The sequence below is a fragment of the Neoarius graeffei genome, chromosome 4 (genome assembly GCF_027579695.1).
Source record: "Neoarius graeffei isolate fNeoGra1 chromosome 4, fNeoGra1.pri, whole genome shotgun sequence".
Classification (NCBI taxonomy): Eukaryota; Metazoa; Chordata; class Actinopteri; order Siluriformes; family Ariidae; genus Neoarius; species Neoarius graeffei.
In genome coordinates, this window is record NC_083572.1 from 110,007,689 (window position 1) to 110,013,688 (window position 6,000).

A 6,000-nucleotide genomic window follows, 5' to 3' on the forward strand; every position below is an offset into this window, starting at 1 on the left:
TTGGAGGTTCTATTTGAGACCAATGCCCATCTATCCTGAAAGTTTCATGAAGATCGATCCGGCTGTTTTTCCATAATATCGTTTACAAACAAAAACAAACAGGGACACGTCATGAATAACTCGGAAACTCGCCAATGCAATTAACAGCAACTTCTTCATTGTACTTTGGGAACAGAAGCAAAGTTTACAAGACTGTTCTCTCAAGCCGCGTCATAGCTCACTGCCCAAATTTCAACTTTATTCTGACACAGAAAACAAACAATAACTCGTGGTTGCTTTGACATTCTCATGTCACGCCACTTTCGGTCTGAACTCACCATACGTGAGCGTGCCGATGTAGGAAAATAATAAACTTCGGCATGTTAACAGAAAGGTACGGAAGCCGCGAGAGGCCCTTCATATAATTTTTATTATTCACCTTGTTATCCCGAGATAACGACATAATTAATTCAGGATCTCGAGAAAACACCACAACTAATTCGAGATCTCGAGAAAACAAAACAATTATTCCGTGATCTCGAAAAAACAAAATTATTTCATGATCTCGAGAAAACAGCTGAGATTTCTAGCAGAGCTGCGACCCCTGTGGGTCAGACAACGAAGACTTAGAAATTGGCGGACATGTAACAGAGCACGACGCCTTGAGAGAGACATATTCTAATGACCAAAGTTGCGTCTATACAGAATGAGAAATAGCCCCAAAGTCAGCATATCACAAGTCTCTTGGCGCACCTGAATGAACCATTTCTCAGCTGTCTTCTCGAGATCTCGAAATAACGGTTTTGTCTTCTCGAGATCTCGAAATAACGGTTTTGTCTTCTCGAGATCTCGAAATAACGGTTTTGTCTTCTCGAGATCTCGAAATAACGGTTTTGTCTTCTCGAGATCTCGAAATAACGGTTTTGTCTTCTCGAGATCTCGAAATAACGGTTTTGTCTTCTCGAGATCTCGAAATAACGGTTTTGTCTTCTCGAGATCTCGAAATAACGGTTTTGTCTTCTCGAGATCTCGAAATAACGGTTTTGTCTTCTCGAGATCTCGAAATAACGGTTTTGTCTTCTCGAGATCTCGAAATAACGGTTTTGTCTTCTCGAGATCTCGAATTAATTATGTCATTATCTCGGGATAATAAGGTGAATAAAAAAAGGATTATATGAAGGGCCTCTCTCGGCTTCCGTAGAAAGGAAATCTTTCCGCGCAAATGATGAAAAACTATTTCATGGATATGCAAATTAGAATTGTGACGTCATAAGGTATGAGAATTGGAAACATGTGAGACACTCCACTGACAGGATCGGATTTAAATAAATAAATAAAAATGCAACAACAGTGTGTGCAGAAACCCACCACACACACACACCCCTTCATTGCGACACCGTGTGTGTGTGTGTGTGTGGGCTGTAAGCTGATTCCCGTGGAGGACACGGGGGTATGACTGTGCATAAACACTTCAACAGCCGCGCACACACACAAAACCTCCACAGAAGCAGCTGGAAGATTGAATATGAATCCTCAATTCGGTTCCCAGAAAGCAGGGCTGAGTCGCAGAGACAGAGGGACCCCGGGCCGCGGCTGTCAGCGCCTTTACACGGGAAAATAACAAGCGCCCAAGCGGCTAGTTAGCAAACAACTAGCTAGCTAGCTAGCTAGCTAACTAGCATATCAGGTGTTAGCAACCTCTGCTTTCAAGCCAAGGAACTAGCTACAATTTTCTCGCCATCTTTTTCCTTGCGATCTTTACCAAATACAAAACAAACCCCCCTTCCGATAAGTTTACATACATATATATATTTTTTTTACATAAACGCCATCCTTGGCATTCCTAGCAAAACCTCGCTGATTAGCCAACTTAGCTAACCCGCAGGAGAGAGGAAAAAACAGCCCGCACGCTTTTACACGGCGTCAGATTTTTACACTCAACCACAAAAGGTCTCATTTTGACATCTTACTTCTGCAGATGTTCTGTTCGGGGTGAATAAATCCTGCCGCTCAACATCACAATCTCCCACAAATCCAAATTCTGCTTCTGCGCTTCAACTCCAGTCCCTCAACAAAATATTCTCCGCCATCTTGATTAGCGAGAAGCGAAACGCCGAGCGCGTCCCAGCATGCAGCGCGATAAGACTCATACCGGAAGTATGGCTCTGAAAGCCGGGACGCGTCAAACGCAGCGCCATCTTGGAAAGGGAATGTCATCGATTCCATACAGGCTACAGAATATTTTTATCGTACATCTCATCTCATCTCATCATCTCTAGCCGCTTTATCCTGTTCTACAGGGTTGCAGGCAAGCTGGAGCCTATCCCAGCTGACTACGGGCGAAAGGCGGGGTACACCCTGGACAAGTCGCCAGGTCATCACAGGGCTGACACATAGACACAGACAACCATTCACACTCACATTCACACCTACGCTCAATTTAGAGTCACCAGTTAACCTAACCTGCATGTCTTTGGACTGTGGGGGAAACCGGAGCACCCGGAGGAAACCCACGCGGACACGGGGAGAACATGCAAACTCCGCACAGAAAGGCCCTCGCCGGCCCCGGGGCTCGAACCCGGACCTTCTTGCTGTGAGGCGACAGCGCTAACCACTATACCACTGTGCCGCCCTTTATCGTACATACAAAAAAAAAAAAAAAAACACACAAAACAGCAAGACAAGGAATTAGGTTTGTTTGTTTGTTTGTTTGTTTGTTTGTTTGTTTGTTTGTTTATTGACACGTGAGTATTGGAATATCTGAGAATAAGCATTTCCATTTTCCACTACCGCGTTTAACAATTATTCTCTGAAGGTGAAGTGAATATCAGTGGTTATTCTCGCCACATTCACTGGATATGCGCAATCGCACGCTCTGATTGGCTACTCTACAACTAGGGTATCAGCTCATAGAACGTAAGTAGAGAAAAACAAAATGGAGCGTGTTGCTGAACCAACCGAAGATGAAATAAAAACTCTACTCTAAAATAAAACTCCAAAAAATACAAAAAAAGCAACAAAATATGGAATAAAAGTATTTGATGGGGGCGGCACGGTGGTGTAGTGGTTAGCGCTGTCGCCTCACAGCAAGAAGGTCCGGGTTCGAGCCCTGTGGCCGGCGAGGGCCTTTCTGTGTGGAGTTTGCATGTTGTCCACGTGGGTTTCTTCCGGGTGCTCCGGTTTCCCCCACAGTCCAAAGACATGCAGGTTAGGTTAACTGGTGACTCTAAATTGAGCGTAGGTGTGAATGTGAGTGTGAATAGTTGTCTGTGTCTATGTGTCAGCCCTGTGATTTATTATCTCATTATCTGTAGCCGCTTTATCCTGTTCTACAGGGTCGCAGGCAAGCTGGAGCCTATCCCAGTTGACTACGGGCGAAAGGCGGGGTACACCCTGGACAAGTCGCCAGGTCATCATAGGGCTAGAATTATTATTATTATTATTATTATCGCATGTTTCACAAATTGCTCCTGTCATTTCGCCGGTTTGTTTACATTCTAAGCAAAAATTATTTTGTCGGACATTTTGTAGAAAGTTTTTACTGATCAAATTTGTGAAAAATAAAAATAAAAATGCTCTGTGAATGTGGATAGAATAAAACAGTTATTTCACTCAATCTTGTCGTACATGGATTACAGATAACTCGGTGCTAAGCGCCTCATCAGCTATCAGCTCATGTACGACTCGATTTCATGGAATAACTGTTAATTATTATACATACAGGACACTTTTTCGATGGAACATGAAACGTGAAACGTTTTCTATTCCCTTTGAGTGGATTTCATTCATTTGGTTTGATAGCATGCAATATTGTTAGCATATCGCTTATCCTACATGTATTACGTCACTCTACCCAATGAAGATTGAGCGTTGAATATGGTTTGCGATATTTCATGGTTGTCAAGACAACATGACGTCACACATCAGAGCTGATGCGAATATCCAATGAGAAAGTTCATCTCATCTCATCATCTGTAGCCGCTTTATCCTGTTCTACAGGGTCGCAGGCAAGCTGGAGCCTATCCCAGCTGACTACGGGTGAAAGGCGGGGTACACCCTGGACAAGTCGCCAGGTCATCACAGGGCTGACACATAGACACAGACAACCATTCACACTCACATTCACACCTACGCTCAATTTAGAGTCACCAGTTAACCTAACCTGCATGTCTTTGGACTGTGGGGGAAACCGGAGCACCCGGAGGAAACCCACATGGACACGGGGAGAACATGCAAACTCCGCACAGAAAGGCCCTCGCTGGCCAAGGGGCTCGAACCCAGGACCTTCTTGCTGTGAGGCGACAGCGCTAACCACTACACCACCGTGCCGCCCCCAATGAGAAAGTTTTCTGCTGTAAATGTAAATCTGTAAATGTAATAACTTTGCGGCGCAGACTTGTGTCACTTATCTACACCGAGTCACATAAAATCCTTTGTTTTGAAATTTATAAAATAAACCCCAATTCCACCTTCCCTTTGAATAGTTTTAGACCAAACTTCTTTGACACCTTTAGTGCTTTTCGGAACAACATTTTCTTTCATCATTTGTAATTCCTCCTCACTTACGATGACGAAGCGATTGGCCGTCATTTTGCTGAGTTGCTCGAGGTGATTATCGAGAATTAATACAAATATGAAGGTGATTATAGGAAATCGCATGCGCTGATTGGTCTAGAAATTCAGACTATAAAACAATTATCCACCTCAGGCTCAGTGAATATCAGTGAATAATAACCGCGACCTCGACTTCATCTCACTTATTATTCACCGATATTCACTTCACCTTTGTGGAATAAAAGTCTAAATTTCTTAACCAATCAGCACGCACGATTTCCTATAATCACCTCCGTATTTATACTAATACAAAACAATCAGTGAACACTCTTGGATTTGCTCCTCTGACCTCACTTAAGCTATTTTCGGCACATTAAGTGAAGCCAGTGGAACGGCATGATAATGATAACGATAAGGATAATGATGATGGATTGAAATTGTATCTCGCCTTTCCATTGGCTCTTGTTATGGTTCTAGCCAATCAGAAATGAGGTCATGTGTTACAACAAATCGCACCATCTCATCTCATCTCATTATCTCTAGCCGCTTTATCCTGTTCTACAGGGTCGCAGGCAAGCTGGAGCCTATCCCAGCTGACTACGGGCGAAAAGCGGGGTACACCCTGGACAAGTCGCCAGGTCATCACAGGGCTGACACATAGACACAGACAACCATTCACACTCACATTCACACCTACGCTCAATTTAGAGTCACCAGTTAACCTAACCTGCATGTCTTTGGACTGTGGGGGAAACCGGAGCACCCGGAGGAAACCCACGCGGACACGGGGAGAACATGCAAACTCCGCACAGAAAGGCCCTCGCCGGCCACGGGGCTCGAACCTGGACCCTCTTGCTGTGAGGCGACAGCGCTAACCACGACACCACCGTGCCGTCCAAATCGCACCAGTATTTGTAAAAAACAAAACATGCCCTGGTGATCACGAACAATGAAAACTCTGAAGGAAAAAAAAAGATTCACTATGACAACAAGTTCAAGGCGACTTGGTCGTCAGATGGTCCAGCATCAAAGCATCGAGGTGAGGTGAGAAGCCGCGTTTTGTAAAGTACATTGGTCCGATTAATTTTCTTCAAATATGCTACTCAGAATGTAGGAGAACTCACCATTTTAGACCGTTTTTTTCCCCCAAAAAAAATTTTCCCCAGGCGAAAGCATGCCCCGGGACCCTGCTAGAAGGGTGTGGCTACGTCACACAACCTGATCTACTGATTTTCATTCTCAGGGCGTTGGCAAGAACGCATTTCTTCCATTTTACCCAAGACTATTCAGGAGTTAAGACAGGAATTATGTTAAAAGATTTGATTAGATTTTTTTAAATTATTATTATTATTATCTTATTTTACATTTACATCACTCACTCTGGCCTACAGTCAACCTTTCAAACATGGCGGACTCACTGACGTGTCGTTACAGGTAGCAAAAGCAGACAATTCAGTGTCTGCTGTT

The 6,000-nt window shown here is 43.9% G+C and overlaps 1 protein-coding gene across 3 annotated transcripts in view; it reads right to left on the bottom strand.

The window, feature by feature from the left end:
* Nucleotides 1-2,079, bottom strand: part of ube3a (ubiquitin protein ligase E3A) — a 32,167-nt gene extending 30,088 nt beyond the window's left edge. For all 3 annotated transcript variants that reach the window (XM_060920171.1, XM_060920169.1, XM_060920170.1), the window contains exon 1: nt 1,950-2,079. The gene's annotated coding sequence lies outside the window, so the exon portion shown is untranslated. The remainder of the gene's footprint in view (nt 1-1,949) is intronic.
* Nucleotides 2,080-6,000: the final 3,921 nt, after the last annotated feature.